Source organism: Rhinoderma darwinii, unplaced genomic scaffold (assembly GCF_050947455.1).
Source record: "Rhinoderma darwinii isolate aRhiDar2 unplaced genomic scaffold, aRhiDar2.hap1 Scaffold_3401, whole genome shotgun sequence".
In the NCBI taxonomy this organism is placed as follows: Eukaryota; Metazoa; Chordata; class Amphibia; order Anura; family Rhinodermatidae; genus Rhinoderma; species Rhinoderma darwinii.
In genome coordinates, this window is record NW_027463431.1 from 97,419 (window position 1) to 124,422 (window position 27,004).

Below are 27,004 nucleotides of genomic sequence, written 5' to 3' on the forward strand. Positions count from 1 at the left end.
AAGAGGAGGAATCTACATAAAAACGCCTTCCTGGCAACGCCCAAATGCCCTCCTGCCATGCAGATAAACACTGGCAGCGGCAGCAAGTGCATGCCCACAGCCACCCCTTGTTCCTTCACACCTTGTATCAGCTGTAATCCAGTCCAGTCCAGTCCAGTGCTGCCTGCTGAGCAGCACTGACCAACACTGCCTGGGCCCAGGCTTTTATCTATCTCTGAGGCAGGCCCCATTATGATGTCAGAAAGCTGGCTCTGGAATCCTGAGGGCTCCACTATGACACGTGCAAAGTTCCGTCTGAACTTTATATAAGACGGTGCGGCTCAGTCAGTCACTCAGTGTTGCCTGAGAGGGCAACACTGCAACAGCCGGCCGCCAGGCTGTCTTTTTTTTGCACATTTATTTGCCTCCAGGAGGCCACAAGAGGGAGACAAGGGACTGCAAAATGGAAAATAGGCATCCACCAACTTTACAGACAACTTCTCTTTGCTCCTACAACCTCCATCCTTGCACAGTTTGTTATTCTTCCAGGTAACATAGTAACAAATCCAAATTGCTGCTCTCTTTGTAGGCAAGCAAGGGTTTGTTGCAACTGCAATTCTTACTTCTTCTTGGAAATGTAGGGACGACAGTACATTCCATCACATCCATCTAGTGTACACAGGTAGGTCCATTGTGGCGGGCGGGCTGCTTTAATGGCTGTTTGCTGTTCCCCCTACTCCACTCCACTATTTGACTGTGGTGCTGCATCAATCAATCAGTGGCTGGCTCAGGTGCAGCTCTTTAACCTACCTAAAAGGGAGGGCGGAGAGAAGACAAGGAAGGTGAATGAGCTGTTCCAATGTGAAATGCCGGAAACACAGAAACACAGAAGACACACACACACACACACACACACACACACACACACAACAAGAGGTGGCAATGTATTAATTAATTGCATTTAATAAATGAGCTCATTATCACACATGACTGTACAAATGCATTGTCCAACAGGTGTTGAAATAATGGGATTAAAAGGGGAGATCCCATCAGAAAGACAAAAACAATAGCAAACACAAATAGCACTTTTGGAATCTGATTTTAGTCAACACATAAGGGAAGGGTGCACCGGTCCTGGAAATACTGCAATACCAGGTCAATGCGTGGAGTGGACAGAGCAAGCTCTATTTCCATCTCCCTGTTCTAAAAATCCATTTAATATATGGTCCCCAGATAGGGGACGTATCAGATATTAAACTGATAAGAACAGATACTACACTTGATCTTAGCCAAAAGGCCGAGAAGCGATAACCCGAGCGGCCCTTGCCTTGCCCGAGCCTGTCCCATACTGCTGTTCACCCCTTGCAGCGATTGATTCAGCCTACTCCTAGGCAATTCCATGGGGCCCTGCAGGCTCACACACATTTACAGCTACTAAGCGGGAGGGAGGTGAATAAAGGCCGGAGAGGAAGCTACACAGGATTTGCTTCTTTTGCTTGCACCACAATGCAGTGCTGAAAGAGGAGGAATCTACATAAAAACGCCTTCCTGGCAACGCCCAAATGCCCTCCTGCCATGCAGATAAACACTGGCAGCGGCAGCAAGTGCATGCCCACAGCCACCCCTTGTTCCTTCACACCTTGTATCAGCTGTAATCCAGTCCAGTCCAGTCCAGTGCTGCCTGCTGAGCAGCACTGACCAACACTGCCTGGGCCCAGGCTTTTATCTATCTCTGAGGCAGGCCCCATTATGATGTCAGAAAGCTGGCTCTGGAATCCTGAGGGCTCCACTATGACACGTGCAAAGTTCCGTCTGAACTTTATATAAGACGGTGCGGCTCAGTCAGTCACTCAGTGTTGCCTGAGAGGGCAACACTGCAACAGCCGGCCGCCAGGCTGTCTTTTTTTTGCACATTTATTTGCCTCCAGGAGGCCACAAGAGGGAGACAAGGGACTGCAAAATGGAAAATAGGCATCCACCAACTTTACAGACAACTTCTCTTTGCTCCTACAACCTCCATCCTTGCACAGTTTGTTATTCTTCCAGGTAACATAGTAACAAATCCAAATTGCTGCTCTCTTTGTAGGCAAGCAAGGGTTTGTTGCAACTGCAATTCTTACTTCTTCTTGGAAATGTAGGGACGACAGTACATTCCATCACATCCATCTAGTGTACACAGGTAGGTCCATTGTGGCGGGCGGGCTGCTTTAATGGCTGTTTGCTGTTCCCCCTACTCCACTCCACTATTTGACTGTGGTGCTGCATCAATCAATCAGTGGCTGGCTCAGGTGCAGCTCTTTAACCTACCTAAAAGGGAGGGCGGAGAGAAGACAAGGAAGGTGAATGAGCTGTTCCAATGTGAAATGCCGGAAACACAGAAACACAGAAGACACACACACACACACACACACACACACACACACACAACAAGAGGTGGCAATGTATTAATTAATTGCATTTAATAAATGAGCTCATTATCACACATGACTGTACAAATGCATTGTCCAACAGGTGTTGAAATAATGGGATTAAAAGGGGAGATCCCATCAGAAAGACAAAAACAATAGCAAACACAAATAGCACTTTTGGAATCTGATTTTAGTCAACACATAAGGGAAGGGTGCACCGGTCCTGGAAATACTGCAATACCAGGTCAATGCGTGGAGTGGACAGAGCAAGCTCTATTTCCATCTCCCTGTTCTAAAAATCCATTTAATATATGGTCCCCAGATAGGGGACGTATCAGATATTAAACTGATAAGAACAGATACTACACTTGATCTTAGCCAAAAGGCCGAGAAGCGATAACCCGAGCGGCCCTTGCCTTGCCCGAGCCTGTCCCATACTGCTGTTCACCCCTTGCAGCGATTGATTCAGCCTACTCCTAGGCAATTCCATGGGGCCCTGCAGGCTCACACACATTTACAGCTACTAAGCGGGAGGGAGGTGAATAAAGGCCGGAGAGGAAGCTACACAGGATTTGCTTCTTTTGCTTGCACCACAATGCAGTGCTGAAAGAGGAGGAATCTACATAAAAACGCCTTCCTGGCAACGCCCAAATGCCCTCCTGCCATGCAGATAAACACTGGCAGCGGCAGCAAGTGCATGCCCACAGCCACCCCTTGTTCCTTCACACCTTGTATCAGCTGTAATCCAGTCCAGTCCAGTCCAGTGCTGCCTGCTGAGCAGCACTGACCAACACTGCCTGGGCCCAGGCTTTTATCTATCTCTGAGGCAGGCCCCATTATGATGTCAGAAAGCTGGCTCTGGAATCCTGAGGGCTCCACTATGACACGTGCAAAGTTCCGTCTGAACTTTATATAAGACGGTGCGGCTCAGTCAGTCACTCAGTGTTGCCTGAGAGGGCAACACTGCAACAGCCGGCCGCCAGGCTGTCTTTTTTTTGCACATTTATTTGCCTCCAGGAGGCCACAAGAGGGAGACAAGGGACTGCAAAATGGAAAATAGGCATCCACCAACTTTACAGACAACTTCTCTTTGCTCCTACAACCTCCATCCTTGCACAGTTTGTTATTCTTCCAGGTAACATAGTAACAAATCCAAATTGCTGCTCTCTTTGTAGGCAAGCAAGGGTTTGTTGCAACTGCAATTCTTACTTCTTCTTGGAAATGTAGGGACGACAGTACATTCCATCACATCCATCTAGTGTACACAGGTAGGTCCATTGTGGCGGGCGGGCTGCTTTAATGGCTGTTTGCTGTTCCCCCTACTCCACTCCACTATTTGACTGTGGTGCTGCATCAATCAATCAGTGGCTGGCTCAGGTGCAGCTCTTTAACCTACCTAAAAGGGAGGGCGGAGAGAAGACAAGGAAGGTGAATGAGCTGTTCCAATGTGAAATGCCGGAAACACAGAAACACAGAAGACACACACACACACACACACACACACACACACACACAACAAGAGGTGGCAATGTATTAATTAATTGCATTTAATAAATGAGCTCATTATCACACATGACTGTACAAATGCATTGTCCAACAGGTGTTGAAATAATGGGATTAAAAGGGGAGATCCCATCAGAAAGACAAAAACAATAGCAAACACAAATAGCACTTTTGGAATCTGATTTTAGTCAACACATAAGGGAAGGGTGCACCGGTCCTGGAAATACTGCAATACCAGGTCAATGCGTGGAGTGGACAGAGCAAGCTCTATTTCCATCTCCCTGTTCTAAAAATCCATTTAATATATGGTCCCCAGATAGGGGACGTATCAGATATTAAACTGATAAGAACAGATACTACACTTGATCTTAGCCAAAAGGCCGAGAAGCGATAACCCGAGCGGCCCTTGCCTTGCCCGAGCCTGTCCCATACTGCTGTTCACCCCTTGCAGCGATTGATTCAGCCTACTCCTAGGCAATTCCATGGGGCCCTGCAGGCTCACACACATTTACAGCTACTAAGCGGGAGGGAGGTGAATAAAGGCCGGAGAGGAAGCTACACAGGATTTGCTTCTTTTGCTTGCACCACAATGCAGTGCTGAAAGAGGAGGAATCTACATAAAAACGCCTTCCTGGCAACGCCCAAATGCCCTCCTGCCATGCAGATAAACACTGGCAGCGGCAGCAAGTGCATGCCCACAGCCACCCCTTGTTCCTTCACACCTTGTATCAGCTGTAATCCAGTCCAGTCCAGTCCAGTGCTGCCTGCTGAGCAGCACTGACCAACACTGCCTGGGCCCAGGCTTTTATCTATCTCTGAGGCAGGCCCCATTATGATGTCAGAAAGCTGGCTCTGGAATCCTGAGGGCTCCACTATGACACGTGCAAAGTTCCGTCTGAACTTTATATAAGACGGTGCGGCTCAGTCAGTCACTCAGTGTTGCCTGAGAGGGCAACACTGCAACAGCCGGCCGCCAGGCTGTCTTTTTTTTGCACATTTATTTGCCTCCAGGAGGCCACAAGAGGGAGACAAGGGACTGCAAAATGGAAAATAGGCATCCACCAACTTTACAGACAACTTCTCTTTGCTCCTACAACCTCCATCCTTGCACAGTTTGTTATTCTTCCAGGTAACATAGTAACAAATCCAAATTGCTGCTCTCTTTGTAGGCAAGCAAGGGTTTGTTGCAACTGCAATTCTTACTTCTTCTTGGAAATGTAGGGACGACAGTACATTCCATCACATCCATCTAGTGTACACAGGTAGGTCCATTGTGGCGGGCGGGCTGCTTTAATGGCTGTTTGCTGTTCCCCCTACTCCACTCCACTATTTGACTGTGGTGCTGCATCAATCAATCAGTGGCTGGCTCAGGTGCAGCTCTTTAACCTACCTAAAAGGGAGGGCGGAGAGAAGACAAGGAAGGTGAATGAGCTGTTCCAATGTGAAATGCCGGAAACACAGAAACACAGAAGACACACACACACACACACACACACACACACACACACAACAAGAGGTGGCAATGTATTAATTAATTGCATTTAATAAATGAGCTCATTATCACACATGACTGTACAAATGCATTGTCCAACAGGTGTTGAAATAATGGGATTAAAAGGGGAGATCCCATCAGAAAGACAAAAACAATAGCAAACACAAATAGCACTTTTGGAATCTGATTTTAGTCAACACATAAGGGAAGGGTGCACCGGTCCTGGAAATACTGCAATACCAGGTCAATGCGTGGAGTGGACAGAGCAAGCTCTATTTCCATCTCCCTGTTCTAAAAATCCATTTAATATATGGTCCCCAGATAGGGGACGTATCAGATATTAAACTGATAAGAACAGATACTACACTTGATCTTAGCCAAAAGGCCGAGAAGCGATAACCCGAGCGGCCCTTGCCTTGCCCGAGCCTGTCCCATACTGCTGTTCACCCCTTGCAGCGATTGATTCAGCCTACTCCTAGGCAATTCCATGGGGCCCTGCAGGCTCACACACATTTACAGCTACTAAGCGGGAGGGAGGTGAATAAAGGCCGGAGAGGAAGCTACACAGGATTTGCTTCTTTTGCTTGCACCACAATGCAGTGCTGAAAGAGGAGGAATCTACATAAAAACGCCTTCCTGGCAACGCCCAAATGCCCTCCTGCCATGCAGATAAACACTGGCAGCGGCAGCAAGTGCATGCCCACAGCCACCCCTTGTTCCTTCACACCTTGTATCAGCTGTAATCCAGTCCAGTCCAGTCCAGTGCTGCCTGCTGAGCAGCACTGACCAACACTGCCTGGGCCCAGGCTTTTATCTATCTCTGAGGCAGGCCCCATTATGATGTCAGAAAGCTGGCTCTGGAATCCTGAGGGCTCCACTATGACACGTGCAAAGTTCCGTCTGAACTTTATATAAGACGGTGCGGCTCAGTCAGTCACTCAGTGTTGCCTGAGAGGGCAACACTGCAACAGCCGGCCGCCAGGCTGTCTTTTTTTTGCACATTTATTTGCCTCCAGGAGGCCACAAGAGGGAGACAAGGGACTGCAAAATGGAAAATAGGCATCCACCAACTTTACAGACAACTTCTCTTTGCTCCTACAACCTCCATCCTTGCACAGTTTGTTATTCTTCCAGGTAACATAGTAACAAATCCAAATTGCTGCTCTCTTTGTAGGCAAGCAAGGGTTTGTTGCAACTGCAATTCTTACTTCTTCTTGGAAATGTAGGGACGACAGTACATTCCATCACATCCATCTAGTGTACACAGGTAGGTCCATTGTGGCGGGCGGGCTGCTTTAATGGCTGTTTGCTGTTCCCCCTACTCCACTCCACTATTTGACTGTGGTGCTGCATCAATCAATCAGTGGCTGGCTCAGGTGCAGCTCTTTAACCTACCTAAAAGGGAGGGCGGAGAGAAGACAAGGAAGGTGAATGAGCTGTTCCAATGTGAAATGCCGGAAACACAGAAACACAGAAGACACACACACACACACACACACACACACACACACACAACAAGAGGTGGCAATGTATTAATTAATTGCATTTAATAAATGAGCTCATTATCACACATGACTGTACAAATGCATTGTCCAACAGGTGTTGAAATAATGGGATTAAAAGGGGAGATCCCATCAGAAAGACAAAAACAATAGCAAACACAAATAGCACTTTTGGAATCTGATTTTAGTCAACACATAAGGGAAGGGTGCACCGGTCCTGGAAATACTGCAATACCAGGTCAATGCGTGGAGTGGACAGAGCAAGCTCTATTTCCATCTCCCTGTTCTAAAAATCCATTTAATATATGGTCCCCAGATAGGGGACGTATCAGATATTAAACTGATAAGAACAGATACTACACTTGATCTTAGCCAAAAGGCCGAGAAGCGATAACCCGAGCGGCCCTTGCCTTGCCCGAGCCTGTCCCATACTGCTGTTCACCCCTTGCAGCGATTGATTCAGCCTACTCCTAGGCAATTCCATGGGGCCCTGCAGGCTCACACACATTTACAGCTACTAAGCGGGAGGGAGGTGAATAAAGGCCGGAGAGGAAGCTACACAGGATTTGCTTCTTTTGCTTGCACCACAATGCAGTGCTGAAAGAGGAGGAATCTACATAAAAACGCCTTCCTGGCAACGCCCAAATGCCCTCCTGCCATGCAGATAAACACTGGCAGCGGCAGCAAGTGCATGCCCACAGCCACCCCTTGTTCCTTCACACCTTGTATCAGCTGTAATCCAGTCCAGTCCAGTCCAGTGCTGCCTGCTGAGCAGCACTGACCAACACTGCCTGGGCCCAGGCTTTTATCTATCTCTGAGGCAGGCCCCATTATGATGTCAGAAAGCTGGCTCTGGAATCCTGAGGGCTCCACTATGACACGTGCAAAGTTCCGTCTGAACTTCGTCTGAACTTTATATAAGACGGTGCGGCTCAGTCAGTCACTCAGTGTTGCCTGAGAGGGCAACACTGCAACAGCCGGCCGCCAGGCTGTCTTTTTTTTGCACATTTATTTGCCTCCAGGAGGCCACAAGAGGGAGACAAGGGACTGCAAAATGGAAAATAGGCATCCACCAACTTTACAGACAACTTCTCTTTGCTCCTACAACCTCCATCCTTGCACAGTTTGTTATTCTTCCAGGTAACATAGTAACAAATCCAAATTGCTGCTCTCTTTGTAGGCAAGCAAGGGTTTGTTGCAACTGCAATTCTTACTTCTTCTTGGAAATGTAGGGACGACAGTACATTCCATCACATCCATCTAGTGTACACAGGTAGGTCCATTGTGGCGGGCGGGCTGCTTTAATGGCTGTTTGCTGTTCCCCCTACTCCACTCCACTATTTGACTGTGGTGCTGCATCAATCAATCAGTGGCTGGCTCAGGTGCAGCTCTTTAACCTACCTAAAAGGGAGGGCGGAGAGAAGACAAGGAAGGTGAATGAGCTGTTCCAATGTGAAATGCCGGAAACACAGAAACACAGAAGACACACACACACACACACACACACACACACACACACACAACAAGAGGTGGCAATGTATTAATTAATTGCATTTAATAAATGAGCTCATTATCACACATGACTGTACAAATGCATTGTCCAACAGGTGTTGAAATAATGGGATTAAAAGGGGAGATCCCATCAGAAAGACAAAAACAATAGCAAACACAAATAGCACTTTTGGAATCTGATTTTAGTCAACACATAAGGGAAGGGTGCACCGGTCCTGGAAATACTGCAATACCAGGTCAATGCGTGGAGTGGACAGAGCAAGCTCTATTTCCATCTCCCTGTTCTAAAAATCCATTTAATATATGGTCCCCAGATAGGGGACGTATCAGATATTAAACTGATAAGAACAGATACTACACTTGATCTTAGCCAAAAGGCCGAGAAGCGATAACCCGAGCGGCCCTTGCCTTGCCCGAGCCTGTCCCATACTGCTGTTCACCCCTTGCAGCGATTGATTCAGCCTACTCCTAGGCAATTCCATGGGGCCCTGCAGGCTCACACACATTTACAGCTACTAAGCGGGAGGGAGGTGAATAAAGGCCGGAGAGGAAGCTACACAGGATTTGCTTCTTTTGCTTGCACCACAATGCAGTGCTGAAAGAGGAGGAATCTACATAAAAACGCCTTCCTGGCAACGCCCAAATGCCCTCCTGCCATGCAGATAAACACTGGCAGCGGCAGCAAGTGCATGCCCACAGCCACCCCTTGTTCCTTCACACCTTGTATCAGCTGTAATCCAGTCCAGTCCAGTCCAGTGCTGCCTGCTGAGCAGCACTGACCAACACTGCCTGGGCCCAGGCTTTTATCTATCTCTGAGGCAGGCCCCATTATGATGTCAGAAAGCTGGCTCTGGAATCCTGAGGGCTCCACTATGACACGTGCAAAGTTCCGTCTGAACTTTATATAAGACGGTGCGGCTCAGTCAGTCACTCAGTGTTGCCTGAGAGGGCAACACTGCAACAGCCGGCCGCCAGGCTGTCTTTTTTTTGCACATTTATTTGCCTCCAGGAGGCCACAAGAGGGAGACAAGGGACTGCAAAATGGAAAATAGGCATCCACCAACTTTACAGACAACTTCTCTTTGCTCCTACAACCTCCATCCTTGCACAGTTTGTTATTCTTCCAGGTAACATAGTAACAAATCCAAATTGCTGCTCTCTTTGTAGGCAAGCAAGGGTTTGTTGCAACTGCAATTCTTACTTCTTCTTGGAAATGTAGGGACGACAGTACATTCCATCACATCCATCTAGTGTACACAGGTAGGTCCATTGTGGCGGGCGGGCTGCTTTAATGGCTGTTTGCTGTTCCCCCTACTCCACTCCACTATTTGACTGTGGTGCTGCATCAATCAATCAGTGGCTGGCTCAGGTGCAGCTCTTTAACCTACCTAAAAGGGAGGGCGGAGAGAAGACAAGGAAGGTGAATGAGCTGTTCCAATGTGAAATGCCGGAAACACAGAAACACAGAAGACACACACACACACACACACACACACACACACACACACAACAAGAGGTGGCAATGTATTAATTAATTGCATTTAATAAATGAGCTCATTATCACACATGACTGTACAAATGCATTGTCCAACAGGTGTTGAAATAATGGGATTAAAAGGGGAGATCCCATCAGAAAGACAAAAACAATAGCAAACACAAATAGCACTTTTGGAATCTGATTTTAGTCAACACATAAGGGAAGGGTGCACCGGTCCTGGAAATACTGCAATACCAGGTCAATGCGTGGAGTGGACAGAGCAAGCTCTATTTCCATCTCCCTGTTCTAAAAATCCATTTAATATATGGTCCCCAGATAGGGGACGTATCAGATATTAAACTGATAAGAACAGATACTACACTTGATCTTAGCCAAAAGGCCGAGAAGCGATAACCCGAGCGGCCCTTGCCTTGCCCGAGCCTGTCCCATACTGCTGTTCACCCCTTGCAGCGATTGATTCAGCCTACTCCTAGGCAATTCCATGGGGCCCTGCAGGCTCACACACATTTACAGCTACTAAGCGGGAGGGAGGTGAATAAAGGCCGGAGAGGAAGCTACACAGGATTTGCTTCTTTTGCTTGCACCACAATGCAGTGCTGAAAGAGGAGGAATCTACATAAAAACGCCTTCCTGGCAACGCCCAAATGCCCTCCTGCCATGCAGATAAACACTGGCAGCGGCAGCAAGTGCATGCCCACAGCCACCCCTTGTTCCTTCACACCTTGTATCAGCTGTAATCCAGTCCAGTCCAGTCCAGTGCTGCCTGCTGAGCAGCACTGACCAACACTGCCTGGGCCCAGGCTTTTATCTATCTCTGAGGCAGGCCCCATTATGATGTCAGAAAGCTGGCTCTGGAATCCTGAGGGCTCCACTATGACACGTGCAAAGTTCCGTCTGAACTTTATATAAGACGGTGCGGCTCAGTCAGTCACTCAGTGTTGCCTGAGAGGGCAACACTGCAACAGCCGGCCGCCAGGCTGTCTTTTTTTTGCACATTTATTTGCCTCCAGGAGGCCACAAGAGGGAGACAAGGGACTGCAAAATGGAAAATAGGCATCCACCAACTTTACAGACAACTTCTCTTTGCTCCTACAACCTCCATCCTTGCACAGTTTGTTATTCTTCCAGGTAACATAGTAACAAATCCAAATTGCTGCTCTCTTTGTAGGCAAGCAAGGGTTTGTTGCAACTGCAATTCTTACTTCTTCTTGGAAATGTAGGGACGACAGTACATTCCATCACATCCATCTAGTGTACACAGGTAGGTCCATTGTGGCGGGCGGGCTGCTTTAATGGCTGTTTGCTGTTCCCCCTACTCCACTCCACTATTTGACTGTGGTGCTGCATCAATCAATCAGTGGCTGGCTCAGGTGCAGCTCTTTAACCTACCTAAAAGGGAGGGCGGAGAGAAGACAAGGAAGGTGAATGAGCTGTTCCAATGTGAAATGCCGGAAACACAGAAACACAGAAGACACACACACACACACACACACACACACACACACACACACAACAAGAGGTGGCAATGTATTAATTAATTGCATTTAATAAATGAGCTCATTATCACACATGACTGTACAAATGCATTGTCCAACAGGTGTTGAAATAATGGGATTAAAAGGGGAGATCCCATCAGAAAGACAAAAACAATAGCAAACACAAATAGCACTTTTGGAATCTGATTTTAGTCAACACATAAGGGAAGGGTGCACCGGTCCTGGAAATACTGCAATACCAGGTCAATGCGTGGAGTGGACAGAGCAAGCTCTATTTCCATCTCCCTGTTCTAAAAATCCATTTAATATATGGTCCCCAGATAGGGGACGTATCAGATATTAAACTGATAAGAACAGATACTACACTTGATCTTAGCCAAAAGGCCGAGAAGCGATAACCCGAGCGGCCCTTGCCTTGCCCGAGCCTGTCCCATACTGCTGTTCACCCCTTGCAGCGATTGATTCAGCCTACTCCTAGGCAATTCCATGGGGCCCTGCAGGCTCACACACATTTACAGCTACTAAGCGGGAGGGAGGTGAATAAAGGCCGGAGAGGAAGCTACACAGGATTTGCTTCTTTTGCTTGCACCACAATGCAGTGCTGAAAGAGGAGGAATCTACATAAAAACGCCTTCCTGGCAACGCCCAAATGCCCTCCTGCCATGCAGATAAACACTGGCAGCGGCAGCAAGTGCATGCCCACAGCCACCCCTTGTTCCTTCACACCTTGTATCAGCTGTAATCCAGTCCAGTCCAGTCCAGTGCTGCCTGCTGAGCAGCACTGACCAACACTGCCTGGGCCCAGGCTTTTATCTATCTCTGAGGCAGGCCCCATTATGATGTCAGAAAGCTGGCTCTGGAATCCTGAGGGCTCCACTATGACACGTGCAAAGTTCCGTCTGAACTTTATATAAGACGGTGCGGCTCAGTCAGTCACTCAGTGTTGCCTGAGAGGGCAACACTGCAACAGCCGGCCGCCAGGCTGTCTTTTTTTTGCACATTTATTTGCCTCCAGGAGGCCACAAGAGGGAGACAAGGGACTGCAAAATGGAAAATAGGCATCCACCAACTTTACAGACAACTTCTCTTTGCTCCTACAACCTCCATCCTTGCACAGTTTGTTATTCTTCCAGGTAACATAGTAACAAATCCAAATTGCTGCTCTCTTTGTAGGCAAGCAAGGGTTTGTTGCAACTGCAATTCTTACTTCTTCTTGGAAATGTAGGGACGACAGTACATTCCATCACATCCATCTAGTGTACACAGGTAGGTCCATTGTGGCGGGCGGGCTGCTTTAATGGCTGTTTGCTGTTCCCCCTACTCCACTCCACTATTTGACTGTGGTGCTGCATCAATCAATCAGTGGCTGGCTCAGGTGCAGCTCTTTAACCTACCTAAAAGGGAGGGCGGAGAGAAGACAAGGAAGGTGAATGAGCTGTTCCAATGTGAAATGCCGGAAACACAGAAACACAGAAGACACACACACACACACACACACACACACACACACACACAACAAGAGGTGGCAATGTATTAATTAATTGCATTTAATAAATGAGCTCATTATCACACATGACTGTACAAATGCATTGTCCAACAGGTGTTGAAATAATGGGATTAAAAGGGGAGATCCCATCAGAAAGACAAAAACAATAGCAAACACAAATAGCACTTTTGGAATCTGATTTTAGTCAACACATAAGGGAAGGGTGCACCGGTCCTGGAAATACTGCAATACCAGGTCAATGCGTGGAGTGGACAGAGCAAGCTCTATTTCCATCTCCCTGTTCTAAAAATCCATTTAATATATGGTCCCCAGATAGGGGACGTATCAGATATTAAACTGATAAGAACAGATACTACACTTGATCTTAGCCAAAAGGCCGAGAAGCGATAACCCGAGCGGCCCTTGCCTTGCCCGAGCCTGTCCCATACTGCTGTTCACCCCTTGCAGCGATTGATTCAGCCTACTCCTAGGCAATTCCATGGGGCCCTGCAGGCTCACACACATTTACAGCTACTAAGCGGGAGGGAGGTGAATAAAGGCCGGAGAGGAAGCTACACAGGATTTGCTTCTTTTGCTTGCACCACAATGCAGTGCTGAAAGAGGAGGAATCTACATAAAAACGCCTTCCTGGCAACGCCCAAATGCCCTCCTGCCATGCAGATAAACACTGGCAGCGGCAGCAAGTGCATGCCCACAGCCACCCCTTGTTCCTTCACACCTTGTATCAGCTGTAATCCAGTCCAGTCCAGTCCAGTGCTGCCTGCTGAGCAGCACTGACCAACACTGCCTGGGCCCAGGCTTTTATCTATCTCTGAGGCAGGCCCCATTATGATGTCAGAAAGCTGGCTCTGGAATCCTGAGGGCTCCACTATGACACGTGCAAAGTTCCGTCTGAACTTTATATAAGACGGTGCGGCTCAGTCAGTCACTCAGTGTTGCCTGAGAGGGCAACACTGCAACAGCCGGCCGCCAGGCTGTCTTTTTTTTGCACATTTATTTGCCTCCAGGAGGCCACAAGAGGGAGACAAGGGACTGCAAAATGGAAAATAGGCATCCACCAACTTTACAGACAACTTCTCTTTGCTCCTACAACCTCCATCCTTGCACAGTTTGTTATTCTTCCAGGTAACATAGTAACAAATCCAAATTGCTGCTCTCTTTGTAGGCAAGCAAGGGTTTGTTGCAACTGCAATTCTTACTTCTTCTTGGAAATGTAGGGACGACAGTACATTCCATCACATCCATCTAGTGTACACAGGTAGGTCCATTGTGGCGGGCGGGCTGCTTTAATGGCTGTTTGCTGTTCCCCCTACTCCACTCCACTATTTGACTGTGGTGCTGCATCAATCAATCAGTGGCTGGCTCAGGTGCAGCTCTTTAACCTACCTAAAAGGGAGGGCGGAGAGAAGACAAGGAAGGTGAATGAGCTGTTCCAATGTGAAATGCCGGAAACACAGAAACACAGAAGACACACACACACACACACACACACACACACACACACACACAAGAGGTGGCAATGTATTAATTAATTGCATTTAATAAATGAGCTCATTATCACACATGACTGTACAAATGCATTGTCCAACAGGTGTTGAAATAATGGGATTAAAAGGGGAGATCCCATCAGAAAGACAAAAACAATAGCAAACACAAATAGCACTTTTGGAATCTGATTTTAGTCAACACATAAGGGAAGGGTGCACCGGTCCTGGAAATACTGCAATACCAGGTCAATGCGTGGAGTGGACAGAGCAAGCTCTATTTCCATCTCCCTGTTCTAAAAATCCATTTAATATATGGTCCCCAGATAGGGGACGTATCAGATATTAAACTGATAAGAACAGATACTACACTTGATCTTAGCCAAAAGGCCGAGAAGCGATAACCCGAGCGGCCCTTGCCTTGCCCGAGCCTGTCCCATACTGCTGTTCACCCCTTGCAGCGATTGATTCAGCCTACTCCTAGGCAATTCCATGGGGCCCTGCAGGCTCACACACATTTACAGCTACTAAGCGGGAGGGAGGTGAATAAAGGCCGGAGAGGAAGCTACACAGGATTTGCTTCTTTTGCTTGCACCACAATGCAGTGCTGAAAGAGGAGGAATCTACATAAAAACGCCTTCCTGGCAACGCCCAAATGCCCTCCTGCCATGCAGATAAACACTGGCAGCGGCAGCAAGTGCATGCCCACAGCCACCCCTTGTTCCTTCACACCTTGTATCAGCTGTAATCCAGTCCAGTCCAGTCCAGTGCTGCCTGCTGAGCAGCACTGACCAACACTGCCTGGGCCCAGGCTTTTATCTATCTCTGAGGCAGGCCCCATTATGATGTCAGAAAGCTGGCTCTGGAATCCTGAGGGCTCCACTATGACACGTGCAAAGTTCCGTCTGAACTTTATATAAGACGGTGCGGCTCAGTCAGTCACTCAGTGTTGCCTGAGAGGGCAACACTGCAACAGCCGGCCGCCAGGCTGTCTTTTTTTTGCACATTTATTTGCCTCCAGGAGGCCACAAGAGGGAGACAAGGGACTGCAAAATGGAAAATAGGCATCCACCAACTTTACAGACAACTTCTCTTTGCTCCTACAACCTCCATCCTTGCACAGTTTGTTATTCTTCCAGGTAACATAGTAACAAATCCAAATTGCTGCTCTCTTTGTAGGCAAGCAAGGGTTTGTTGCAACTGCAATTCTTACTTCTTCTTGGAAATGTAGGGACGACAGTACATTCCATCACATCCATCTAGTGTACACAGGTAGGTCCATTGTGGCGGGCGGGCTGCTTTAATGGCTGTTTGCTGTTCCCCCTACTCCACTCCACTATTTGACTGTGGTGCTGCATCAATCAATCAGTGGCTGGCTCAGGTGCAGCTCTTTAACCTACCTAAAAGGGAGGGCGGAGAGAAGACAAGGAAGGTGAATGAGCTGTTCCAATGTGAAATGCCGGAAACACAGAAACACAGAAGACACACACACACACACACACACACACACACACACACACACAAGAGGTGGCAATGTATTAATTAATTGCATTTAATAAATGAGCTCATTATCACACATGACTGTACAAATGCATTGTCCAACAGGTGTTGAAATAATGGGATTAAAAGGGGAGATCCCATCAGAAAGACAAAAACAATAGCAAACACAAATAGCACTTTTGGAATCTGATTTTAGTCAACACATAAGGGAAGGGTGCACCGGTCCTGGAAATACTGCAATACCAGGTCAATGCGTGGAGTGGACAGAGCAAGCTCTATTTCCATCTCCCTGTTCTAAAAATCCATTTAATATATGGTCCCCAGATAGGGGACGTATCAGATATTAAACTGATAAGAACAGATACTACACTTGATCTTAGCCAAAAGGCCGAGAAGCGATAACCCGAGCGGCCCTTGCCTTGCCCGAGCCTGTCCCATACTGCTGTTCACCCCTTGCAGCGATTGATTCAGCCTACTCCTAGGCAATTCCATGGGGCCCTGCAGGCTCACACACATTTACAGCTACTAAGCGGGAGGGAGGTGAATAAAGGCCGGAGAGGAAGCTACACAGGATTTGCTTCTTTTGCTTGCACCACAATGCAGTGCTGAAAGAGGAGGAATCTACATAAAAACGCCTTCCTGGCAACGCCCAAATGCCCTCCTGCCATGCAGATAAACACTGGCAGCGGCAGCAAGTGCATGCCCACAGCCACCCCTTGTTCCTTCACACCTTGTATCAGCTGTAATCCAGTCCAGTCCAGTCCAGTGCTGCCTGCTGAGCAGCACTGACCAACACTGCCTGGGCCCAGGCTTTTATCTATCTCTGAGGCAGGCCCCATTATGATGTCAGAAAGCTGGCTCTGGAATCCTGAGGGCTCCACTATGACACGTGCAAAGTTCCGTCTGAACTTTATATAAGACGGTGCGGCTCAGTCAGTCACTCAGTGTTGCCTGAGAGGGCAACACTGCAACAGCCGGCCGCCAGGCTGTCTTTTTTTTGCACATTTATTTGCCTCCAGGAGGCCACAAGAGGGAGACAAGGGACTGCAAAATGGAAAATAGGCATCCACCAACTTTACAGACAACTTCTCTTTGCTCCTACAACCTCCATCCTTGCACAGTTTGTTATTCTTCCAGGTAACATAGTAACAAATCCAAATTGCTGCTCTCTTTGTAGGCAAGCAAGGGTTTGTTGCAACTGCAATTCTTACTTCTTCTTGGAAATGTAGGGACGACAGTACATTCCATCACATCCATCTAGTGTACACAGGTAGGTCCATTGTGGCGGGCGGGCTGCTTTAATGGCTGTTTGCTGTTCCCCCTACTCCACTCCACTATTTGACTGTGGTGCTGCATCAATCAATCAGTGGCTGGCTCAGGTGCAGCTCTTTAACCTACCTAAAAGGGAGGGCGGAGAGAAGACAAGGAAGGTGAATGAGCTGTTCCAATGTGAAATGCCGGAAACACAGAAACACAGAAGACACACACACACACACACACACACACACACACACACACACAAGAGGTGGCAATGTATTAATTAATTGCATTTAATAAATGAGCTCATTATCACACATGACTGTACAAATGCATTGTCCAACAGGTGTTGAAATAATGGGATTAAAAGGGGAGATCCCATCAGAAAGACAAAAACAATAGCAAACACAAATAGCACTTTTGGAATCTGATTTTAGTCAACACATAAGGGAAGGGGCACCGGTCCTGGAAATACTGCAATACCAGGTCAATGCGTGGAGTGGACAGAGCAAGCTCTATTTCCATCTCCCTGTTCTAAAAATCCATTTAATATATGGTCCCCAGATAGGGGACGTATCAGATATTAAACTGATAAGAACAGATACTACACTTGATCTTAGCCAAAAGGCCGAGAAGCGATAACCCGAGCGGCCCTTGCCTTGCCCGAGCCTGTCCCATACTGCTGTTCACCCCTTGCAGCGATTGATTCAGCCTACTCCTAGGCAATTCCATGGGGCCCTGCAGGCTCACACACATTTACAGCTACTAAGCGGGAGGGAGGTGAATAAAGGCCGGAGAGGAAGCTACACAGGATTTGCTTCTTTTGCTTGCACCACAATGCAGTGCTGAAAGAGGAGGAATCTACATAAAAACGCCTTCCTGGCAACGCCCAAATGCCCTCCTGCCATGCAGATAAACACTGGCAGCGGCAGCAAGTGCATGCCCACAGCCACCCCTTGTTCCTTCACACCTTGTATCAGCTGTAATCCAGTCCAGTCCAGTCCAGTGCTGCCTGCTGAGCAGCACTGACCAACACTGCCTGGGCCCAGGCTTTTATCTATCTCTGAGGCAGGCCCCATTATGATGTCAGAAAGCTGGCTCTGGAATCCTGAGGGCTCCACTATGACACGTGCAAAGTTCCGTCTGAACTTTATATAAGACGGTGCGGCTCAGTCAGTCACTCAGTGTTGCCTGAGAGGGCAACACTGCAACAGCCGGCCGCCAGGCTGTCTTTTTTTTGCACATTTATTTGCCTCCAGGAGGCCACAAGAGGGAGACAAGGGACTGCAAAATGGAAAATAGGCATCCACCAACTTTACAGACAACTTCTCTTTGCTCCTACAACCTCCATCCTTGCACAGTTTGTTATTCTTCCAGGTAACATAGTAACAAATCCAAATTGCTGCTCTCTTTGTAGGCAAGCAAGGGTTTGTTGCAACTGCAATTCTTACTTCTTCTTGGAAATGTAGGGACGACAGTACATTCCATCACATCCATCTAGTGTACACAGGTAGGTCCATTGTGGCGGGCGGGCTGCTTTAATGGCTGTTTGCTGTTCCCCCTACTCCACTCCACTATTTGACTGTGGTGCTGCATCAATCAATCAGTGGCTGGCTCAGGTGCAGCTCTTTAACCTACCTAAAAGGGAGGGCGGAGAGAAGACAAGGAAGGTGAATGAGCTGTTCCAATGTGAAATGCCGGAAACACAGAAACACAGAAGACACACACACACACACACACACACACACACACACACAACAAGAGGTGGCAATGTATTAATTAATTGCATTTAATAAATGAGCTCATTATCACACATGACTGTACAAATGCATTGTCCAACAGGTGTTGAAATAATGGGATTAAAAGGGGAGATCCCATCAGAAAGACAAAAACAATAGCAAACACAAATAGCACTTTTGGAATCTGATTTTAGTCAACACATAAGGGAAGGGTGCACCGGTCCTGGAAATACTGCAATACCAGGTCAATGCGTGGAGTGGACAGAGCAAGCTCTATTTCCATCTCCCTGTTCTAAAAATCCATTTAATATATGGTCCCCAGATAGGGGACGTATCAGATATTAAACTGATAAGAACAGATACTACACTTGATCTTAGCCAAAAGGCCGAGAAGCGATAACCCGAGCGGCCCTTGCCTTGCCCGAGCCTGTCCCATACTGCTGTTCACCCCTTGCAGCGATTGATTCAGCCTACTCCTAGGCAATTCCATGGGGCCCTGCAGGCTCACACACATTTACAGCTACTAAGCGGGAGGGAGGTGAATAAAGGCCGGAGAGGAAGCTACACAGGATTTGCTTCTTTTGCTTGCACCACAATGCAGTGCTGAAAGAGGAGGAATCTACATAAAAACGCCTTCCTGGCAACGCCCAAATGCCCTCCTGCCATGCAGATAAACACTGGCAGCGGCAGCAAGTGCATGCCCACAGCCACCCCTTGTTCCTTCACACCTTGTATCAGCTGTAATCCAGTCCAGTCCAGTCCAGTGCTGCCTGCTGAGCAGCACTGACCAACACTGCCTGGGCCCAGGCTTTTATCTATCTCTGAGGCAGGCCCCATTATGATGTCAGAAAGCTGGCTCTGGAATCCTGAGGGCTCCACTATGACACGTGCAAAGTTCCGTCTGAACTTTATATAAGACGGTGCGGCTCAGTCAGTCACTCAGTGTTGCCTGAGAGGGCAACACTGCAACAGCCGGCCGCCAGGCTGTCTTTTTTTTGCACATTTATTTGCCTCCAGGAGGCCACAAGAGGGAGACAAGGGACTGCAAAATGGAAAATAGGCATCCACCAACTTTACAGACAACTTCTCTTTGCTCCTACAACCTCCATCCTTGCACAGTTTGTTATTCTTCCAGGTAACATAGTAACAAATCCAAATTGCTGCTCTCTTTGTAGGCAAGCAAGGGTTTGTTGCAACTGCAATTCTTACTTCTTCTTGGAAATGTAGGGACGACAGTACATTCCATCACATCCATCTAGTGTACACAGGTAGGTCCATTGTGGCGGGCGGGCTGCTTTAATGGCTGTTTGCTGTTCCCCCTACTCCACTCCACTATTTGACTGTGGTGCTGCATCAATCAATCAGTGGCTGGCTCAGGTGCAGCTCTTTAACCTACCTAAAAGGGAGGGCGGAGAGAAGACAAGGAAGGTGAATGAGCTGTTCCAATGTGAAATGCCGGAAACACAGAAACACAGAAGACACACACACACACACACACACACACACACACACACAACAAGAGGTGGCAATGTATTAATTAATTGCATTTAATAAATGAGCTCATTATCACACATGACTGTACAAATGCATTGTCCAACAGGTGTTGAAATAATGGGATTAAAAGGGGAGATCCCATCAGAAAGACAAAAACAATAGCAAACCAAACACAAATAGCACTTTTGGAATCTGATTTTAGTCAACACATAAGGGAAGGGTGCACCGGTCCTGGAAATACTGCAATACCAGGTCAATGCGTGGAGTGGACAGAGCAAGCTCTATTTCCATCTCCCTGTTCTAAAAATCCATTTAATATATGGTCCCCAGATAGGGGACGTATCAGATATTAAACTGATAAGAACAGATACTACACTTGATCTTAGCCAAAAGGCCGAGAAGCGATAACCCGAGCGGCCCTTGCCTTGCCCGAGCCTGTCCCATACTGCTGTTCACCCCTTGCAGCGATTGATTCAGCCTACTCCTAGGCAATTCCATGGGGCCCTGCAGGCTCACACACATTTACAGCTACTAAGCGGGAGGGAGGTGAATAAAGGCCGGAGAGGAAGCTACACAGGATTTGCTTCTTTTGCTTGCACCACAATGCAGTGCTGAAAGAGGAGGAATCTACATAAAAACGCCTTCCTGGCAACGCCCAAATGCCCTCCTGCCATGCAGATAAACACTGGCAGCGGCAGCAAGTGCATGCCCACAGCCACCCCTTGTTCCTTCACACCTTGTATCAGCTGTAATCCAGTCCAGTCCAGTCCAGTGCTGCCTGCTGAGCAGCACTGACCAACACTGCCTGGGCCCAGGCTTTTATCTATCTCTGAGGCAGGCCCCATTATGATGTCAGAAAGCTGGCTCTGGAATCCTGAGGGCTCCACTATGACACGTGCAAAGTTCCGTCTGAACTTTATATAAGACGGTGCGGCTCAGTCAGTCACTCAGTGTTGCCTGAGAGGGCAACACTGCAACAGCCGGCCGCCAGGCTGTCTTTTTTTTGCACATTTATTTGCCTCCAGGAGGCCACAAGAGGGAGACAAGGGACTGCAAAATGGAAAATAGGCATCCACCAACTTTACAGACAACTTCTCTTTGCTCCTACAACCTCCATCCTTGCACAGTTTGTTATTCTTCCAGGTAACATAGTAACAAATCCAAATTGCTGCTCTCTTTGTAGGCAAGCAAGGGTTTGTTGCAACTGCAATTCTTACTTCTTCTTGGAAATGTAGGGACGACAGTACATTCCATCACATCCATCTAGTGTACACAGGTAGGTCCATTGTGGCGGGCGGGCTGCTTTAATGGCTGTTTGCTGTTCCCCCTACTCCACTCCACTATTTGACTGTGGTGCTGCATCAATCAATCAGTGGCTGGCTCAGGTGCAGCTCTTTAACCTACCTAAAAGGGAGGGCGGAGAGAAGACAAGGAAGGTGAATGAGCTGTTCCAATGTGAAATGCCGGAAACACAGAAACACAGAAGACACACACACACACACACACACACACACACACACACAACAAGAGGTGGCAATGTATTAATTAATTGCATTTAATAAATGAGCTCATTATCACACATGACTGTACAAATGCATTGTCCAACAGGTGTTGAAATAATGGGATTAAAAGGGGAGATCCCATCAGAAAGACAAAAACAATAGCAAACACAAATAGCACTTTTGGAATCTGATTTTAGTCAACACATAAGGGAAGGGTGCACCGGTCCTGGAAATACTGCAATACCAGGTCAATGCGTGGAGTGGACAGAGCAAGCTCTATTTCCATCTCCCTGTTCTAAAAATCCATTTAATATATGGTCCCCAGATAGGGGACGTATCAGATATTAAACTGATAAGAACAGATACTACACTTGATCTTAGCCAAAAGGCCGAGAAGCGATAACCCGAGCGGCCCTTGCCTTGCCCGAGCCTGTCCCATACTGCTGTTCACCCCTTGCAGCGATTGATTCAGCCTACTCCTAGGCAATTCCATGGGGCCCTGCAGGCTCACACACATTTACAGCTACTAAGCGGGAGGGAGGTGAATAAAGGCCGGAGAGGAAGCTACACAGGATTTGCTTCTTTTGCTTGCACCACAATGCAGTGCTGAAAGAGGAGGAATCTACATAAAAACGCCTTCCTGGCAACGCCCAAATGCCCTCCTGCCATGCAGATAAACACTGGCAGCGGCAGCAAGTGCATGCCCACAGCCACCCCTTGTTCCTTCACACCTTGTATCAGCTGTAATCCAGTCCAGTCCAGTCCAGTGCTGCCTGCTGAGCAGCACTGACCAACACTGCCTGGGCCCAGGCTTTTATCTATCTCTGAGGCAGGCCCCATTATGATGTCAGAAAGCTGGCTCTGGAATCCTGAGGGCTCCACTATGACACGTGCAAAGTTCCGTCTGAACTTTATATAAGACGGTGCGGCTCAGTCAGTCACTCAGTGTTGCCTGAGAGGGCAACACTGCAACAGCCGGCCGCCAGGCTGTCTTTTTTTTGCACATTTATTTGCCTCCAGGAGGCCACAAGAGGGAGACAAGGGACTGCAAAATGGAAAATAGGCATCCACCAACTTTACAGACAACTTCTCTTTGCTCCTACAACCTCCATCCTTGCACAGTTTGTTATTCTTCCAGGTAACATAGTAACAAATCCAAATTGCTGCTCTCTTTGTAGGCAAGCAAGGGTTTGTTGCAACTGCAATTCTTACTTCTTCTTGGAAATGTAGGGACGACAGTACATTCCATCACATCCATCTAGTGTACACAGGTAGGTCCATTGTGGCGGGCGGGCTGCTTTAATGGCTGTTTGCTGTTCCCCCTACTCCACTCCACTATTTGACTGTGGTGCTGCATCAATCAATCAGTGGCTGGCTCAGGTGCAGCTCTTTAACCTACCTAAAAGGGAGGGCGGAGAGAAGACAAGGAAGGTGAATGAGCTGTTCCAATGTGAAATGCCGGAAACACAGAAACACAGAAGACACACACACACACACACACACACACACACACACACACACAACAAGAGGTGGCAATGTATTAATTAATTGCATTTAATAAATGAGCTCATTATCACACATGACTGTACAAATGCATTGTCCAACAGGTGTTGAAATAATGGGATTAAAAGGGGAGATCCCATCAGAAAGACAAAAACAATAGCAAACACAAATAGCACTTTTGGAATCTGATTTTAGTCAACACATAAGGGAAGGGTGCACCGGTCCTGGAAATACTGCAATACCAGGTCAATGCGTGGAGTGGACAGAGCAAGCTCTATTTCCATCTCCCTGTTCTAAAAATCCATTTAATATATGGTCCCCAGATAGGGGACGTATCAGATATTAAACTGATAAGAACAGATTTTTTTTTTTTTTTTTTTTTTTTAATTCATTCAGATCACGTCTTAAAAATCATAAAATTCAAAATAAAAAAGACTTAGATCATCACAATGAAAACTGAAAACGTACAATTAATTTTTGTTTTCCTCTTTCCTTTTTTTTCCTTAAGAAATCAAAAAAACATTCCTTTTTTAACAGCAATAGTTCCTAACATATCCACTAGATGTTCCTGCAAATCATTACCATCCCACTCACAGTTTACAATGCACGTTAACCATGTTGGCACACCATACCTTTCAAGAAACCCTGGTAAATTTTCTCTTACACAGAGCCGCACCCTCCTCCGCATTTTTTCAAAATTAATTTTACTACGTAACTGCTCTACTTCTTCCAATAACCTGTCTCTTTCTGCTCTTTCCTCTTCTGAAATGACACTTTTTTTCTTTCTCTCTGCTTTTTTCCTTTTTTTCTCATCACTTTGCCCACTTCCTTCCAATTTATGAAGCTTGCCTTCTTCCAAACTAACTTCCGCTTCCTTTCTTTTGACTATCTTCTTATTTTCCTCTTGTACCTCACGTTTGCTTTTCTTTGGGCACGATTTGAATATGTGCCCCTCCTCTCCACACATATTACATACTTTCCCTTTCTGACATTCATTATACTTATGTCCCTCTTGCAGACATTTTGTACACATTACTTTCTCACAGGCTTCTCTCTCATGACCATACTCTTTACAATTCAAACAAAACATATCCATTCCAAGAAAAAATAAATTTCCACACGCACTTCCAATCTTGAACCGCGCTGGAGGAAACAATAGGTTTCTAGATTCACCAATTCTCACAAATTTACAAAGAAATTTCCACTTCCCAGTCCAAAATCCAAAAGGGTTAAACACTTTCCCCTTTCCCACCACCTCCTCACAAAACTTATTGAGAAATAACTTAATGTCCTCTTCATCCACGTAAGGCGAAAACATTTTTACAACCACCAACTTTTTGTTTGGCACAAAATGTGGTGTTACCTTCACACCCACAAGTCTTGGGTCCCTTTTACCTTCCTTCAAGCGTTCTAAAAAGACAGCATAAATTTCTTCTGTGGCGAAGGTAACGTCAAAGCACCCTCTCCTCGGATAGTCCATCACCGCCAAAATGCATGATCTCTCCAGCTGAAAGAAATCCAACAAAAGAACCTTTGTGATGAACTCCAGATCCTTCCTTTGTCGCTCAGATTCCTCCACGAAAAACCGGACAGCATTCCTGGTACGCATATATTCGGGAATTTCCTCCATCCTGCTCCAAACGAATTCCAGCAATCTCCAAAGAATACCTTCAGTACCGAAGTACCAGGCAGGTGATCGCTCCCCGTTGCCCTGGACTAATCCTCCTCCCCAATAGCAGCAGAGGGGTGAAGTCTCTCCTAAGAGAAACGATCCCCCCAGGCCAAGGAAAAGGGTACCAGGGCACCTCCTGACCAAGAAACAAGGCAATACCCTAAAGTACTACACTTGATCTTAGCCAAAAGGCCGAGAAGCGATAACCCGAGCGGCCCTTGCCTTGCCCGAGCCTGTCCCATACTGCTGTTCACCCCTTGCAGCGATTGATTCAGCCTACTCCTAGGCAATTCCATGGGGCCCTGCAGGCTCACACACATTTACAGCTACTAAGCGGGAGGGAGGTGAATAAAGGCCGGAGAGGAAGCTACACAGGATTTGCTTCTTTTGCTTGCACCACAATGCAGTGCTGAAAGAGGAGGAATCTACATAAAAACGCCTTCCTGGCAACGCCCAAATGCCCTCCTGCCATGCAGATAAACACTGGCAGCGGCAGCAAGTGCATGCCCACAGCCACCCCTTGTTCCTTCACACCTTGTATCAGCTGTAATCCAGTCCAGTCCAGTCCAGTGCTGCCTGCTGAGCAGCACTGACCAACACTGCCTGGGCCCAGGCTTTTATCTATCTCTGAGGCAGGCCCCATTATGATGTCAGAAAGCTGGCTCTGGAATCCTGAGGGCTCCACTATGACACGTGCAAAGTTCCGTCTGAACTTTATATAAGACGGTGCGGCTCAGTCAGTCACTCAGTGTTGCCTGAGAGGGCAACACTGCAACAGCCGGCCGCCAGGCTGTCTTTTTTTTGCACATTTATTTGCCTCCAGGAGGCCACAAGAGGGAGACAAGGGACTGCAAAATGGAAAATAGGCATCCACCAACTTTACAGACAACTTCTCTTTGCTCCTACAACCTCCATCCTTGCACAGTTTGTTATTCTTCCAGGTAACATAGTAACAAATCCAAATTGCTGCTCTCTTTGTAGGCAAGCAAGGGTTTGTTGCAACTGCAATTCTTACTTCTTCTTGGAAATGTAGGGACGACAGTACATTCCATCACATCCATCTAGTGTACACAGGTAGGTCCATTGTGGCGGGCGGGCTGCTTTAATGGCTGTTTGCTGTTCCCCCTACTCCACTCCACTATTTGACTGTGGTGCTGCATCAATCAATCAGTGGCTGGCTCAGGTGCAGCTCTTTAACCTACCTAAAAGGGAGGGCGGAGAGAAGACAAGGAAGGTGAATGAGCTGTTCCAATGTGAAATGCCGGAAACACAGAAACACAGAAGACACACACACACACACACACACACACACACACACACAACAAGAGGTGGCAATGTATTAATTAATTGCATTTAATAAATGAGCTCATTATCACACATGACTGTACAAATGCATTGTCCAACAGGTGTTGAAATAATGGGATTAAAAGGGGAGATCCCATCAGAAAGACAAAAACAATAGCAAACACAAATAGCACTTTTGGAATCTGATTTTAGTCAACACATAAGGGAAGGGTGCACCGGTCCTGGAAATACTGCAATACCAGGTCAATGCGTGGAGTGGACAGAGCAAGCTCTATTTCCATCTCCCTGTTCTAAAAATCCATTTAATATATGGTCCCCAGATAGGGGACGTATCAGATATTAAACTGATAAGAACAGATACTACACTTGATCTTAGCCAAAAGGCCGAGAAGCGATAACCCGAGCGGCCCTTGCCTTGCCCGAGCCTGTCCCATACTGCTGTTCACCCCTTGCAGCGATTGATTCAGCCTACTCCTAGGCAATTCCATGGGGCCCTGCAGGCTCACACACATTTACAGCTACTAAGCGGGAGGGAGGTGAATAAAGGCCGGAGAGGAAGCTACACAGGATTTGCTTCTTTTGCTTGCACCACAATGCAGTGCTGAAAGAGGAGGAATCTACATAAAAACGCCTTCCTGGCAACGCCCAAAT

At 47.3% G+C, this 27,004-nt stretch overlaps 16 non-coding genes and 2 pseudogenes across 16 annotated transcripts; all 18 read right to left on the bottom strand.

Annotated features, from left to right (window-relative positions):
* Positions 1 to 1,097: 1,097 nt before the first annotated feature.
* LOC142705857 (U2 spliceosomal RNA) lies at positions 1,098 to 1,288 on the bottom strand. The gene has a single exon (XR_012868354.1). It is a non-coding gene; the product is annotated as a U2 spliceosomal RNA (small nuclear RNA).
* A 1,306-nt stretch (positions 1,289 to 2,594) lies between these two features.
* On the bottom strand, positions 2,595 to 2,785 carry LOC142705732 (U2 spliceosomal RNA). The gene has a single exon (XR_012868252.1). It is a non-coding gene; the product is annotated as a U2 spliceosomal RNA (small nuclear RNA).
* Positions 2,786 to 4,091: 1,306 nt separating this feature from the next.
* LOC142705733 (U2 spliceosomal RNA) lies at positions 4,092 to 4,282 on the bottom strand. Its single transcript, XR_012868253.1, has one exon. It is a non-coding gene; the product is annotated as a U2 spliceosomal RNA (small nuclear RNA).
* Positions 4,283 to 5,588: 1,306 nt separating this feature from the next.
* LOC142705734 (U2 spliceosomal RNA) lies at positions 5,589 to 5,779 on the bottom strand. The gene has a single exon (XR_012868254.1). It is a non-coding gene; the product is annotated as a U2 spliceosomal RNA (small nuclear RNA).
* Positions 5,780 to 7,085: 1,306 nt separating this feature from the next.
* Positions 7,086 to 7,276, bottom strand: LOC142705735 (U2 spliceosomal RNA). The gene has a single exon (XR_012868255.1). It is a non-coding gene; the product is annotated as a U2 spliceosomal RNA (small nuclear RNA).
* Positions 7,277 to 8,595: 1,319 nt separating this feature from the next.
* LOC142705736 (U2 spliceosomal RNA) lies at positions 8,596 to 8,786 on the bottom strand. The gene has a single exon (XR_012868256.1). It is a non-coding gene; the product is annotated as a U2 spliceosomal RNA (small nuclear RNA).
* Positions 8,787 to 10,094: 1,308 nt separating this feature from the next.
* LOC142705738 (U2 spliceosomal RNA) lies at positions 10,095 to 10,285 on the bottom strand. The gene has a single exon (XR_012868258.1). It is a non-coding gene; the product is annotated as a U2 spliceosomal RNA (small nuclear RNA).
* A 1,310-nt stretch (positions 10,286 to 11,595) lies between these two features.
* On the bottom strand, positions 11,596 to 11,786 carry LOC142705739 (U2 spliceosomal RNA). Its single transcript, XR_012868259.1, has one exon. It is a non-coding gene; the product is annotated as a U2 spliceosomal RNA (small nuclear RNA).
* A 1,308-nt stretch (positions 11,787 to 13,094) lies between these two features.
* Positions 13,095 to 13,285, bottom strand: LOC142705740 (U2 spliceosomal RNA). The gene has a single exon (XR_012868260.1). It is a non-coding gene; the product is annotated as a U2 spliceosomal RNA (small nuclear RNA).
* Positions 13,286 to 14,592: 1,307 nt separating this feature from the next.
* On the bottom strand, positions 14,593 to 14,783 carry LOC142705741 (U2 spliceosomal RNA). The gene has a single exon (XR_012868261.1). It is a non-coding gene; the product is annotated as a U2 spliceosomal RNA (small nuclear RNA).
* A 1,307-nt stretch (positions 14,784 to 16,090) lies between these two features.
* On the bottom strand, positions 16,091 to 16,281 carry LOC142705743 (U2 spliceosomal RNA). The gene has a single exon (XR_012868262.1). It is a non-coding gene; the product is annotated as a U2 spliceosomal RNA (small nuclear RNA).
* A 1,306-nt stretch (positions 16,282 to 17,587) lies between these two features.
* On the bottom strand, positions 17,588 to 17,778 carry LOC142705788 (U2 spliceosomal RNA). Its single transcript, XR_012868303.1, has one exon. It is a non-coding gene; the product is annotated as a U2 spliceosomal RNA (small nuclear RNA).
* Positions 17,779 to 19,084: 1,306 nt separating this feature from the next.
* On the bottom strand, positions 19,085 to 19,275 carry LOC142705744 (U2 spliceosomal RNA). The gene has a single exon (XR_012868263.1). It is a non-coding gene; the product is annotated as a U2 spliceosomal RNA (small nuclear RNA).
* Positions 19,276 to 20,586: 1,311 nt separating this feature from the next.
* On the bottom strand, positions 20,587 to 20,777 carry LOC142705745 (U2 spliceosomal RNA). Its single transcript, XR_012868264.1, has one exon. It is a non-coding gene; the product is annotated as a U2 spliceosomal RNA (small nuclear RNA).
* A 1,306-nt stretch (positions 20,778 to 22,083) lies between these two features.
* On the bottom strand, positions 22,084 to 22,274 carry LOC142705746 (U2 spliceosomal RNA). Its single transcript, XR_012868265.1, has one exon. It is a non-coding gene; the product is annotated as a U2 spliceosomal RNA (small nuclear RNA).
* Positions 22,275 to 23,584: 1,310 nt separating this feature from the next.
* On the bottom strand, positions 23,585 to 23,791 carry LOC142705799 (U2 spliceosomal RNA; annotated as a pseudogene).
* A 1,350-nt stretch (positions 23,792 to 25,141) lies between these two features.
* On the bottom strand, positions 25,142 to 25,252 carry LOC142705809 (U2 spliceosomal RNA; annotated as a pseudogene).
* A 1,306-nt stretch (positions 25,253 to 26,558) lies between these two features.
* Positions 26,559 to 26,749, bottom strand: LOC142705747 (U2 spliceosomal RNA). The gene has a single exon (XR_012868266.1). It is a non-coding gene; the product is annotated as a U2 spliceosomal RNA (small nuclear RNA).
* Positions 26,750 to 27,004: the final 255 nt, after the last annotated feature.